This window comes from Pteropus alecto, unplaced genomic scaffold (genome assembly GCF_000325575.1).
Source record: "Pteropus alecto unplaced genomic scaffold, ASM32557v1 scaffold3, whole genome shotgun sequence".
Lineage (NCBI taxonomy): Eukaryota > Metazoa > Chordata > Mammalia > Chiroptera > Pteropodidae > Pteropus > Pteropus alecto.
In genome coordinates, this window is record NW_006442484.1 from 16671819 (window position 1) to 16672093 (window position 275).

Here is a 275-nt window from a genome sequence, read left to right on the forward strand (position 1 = left end):
TTATACATATAAACATAATATATCCATATGTGTTATATATATATATATATATGTATATGGAGTTAGGAGCCCACTGAGCAAAGTGCTTAAAGCTCAAGGAAGTCATAATGCCAGCCTGTTTGGGAATAGGGCTTCAAATCAAGTGTTTCATTAACTTTGGAATGGAATACATTAATGAAGTATAATAGTCTGTATCAACCAGGAAACAATTTGGGGAAGAACTTGTAGGACTTTTAGAGACTTACAAAACCAAAAACGCTTTGTCGTTTAAATCC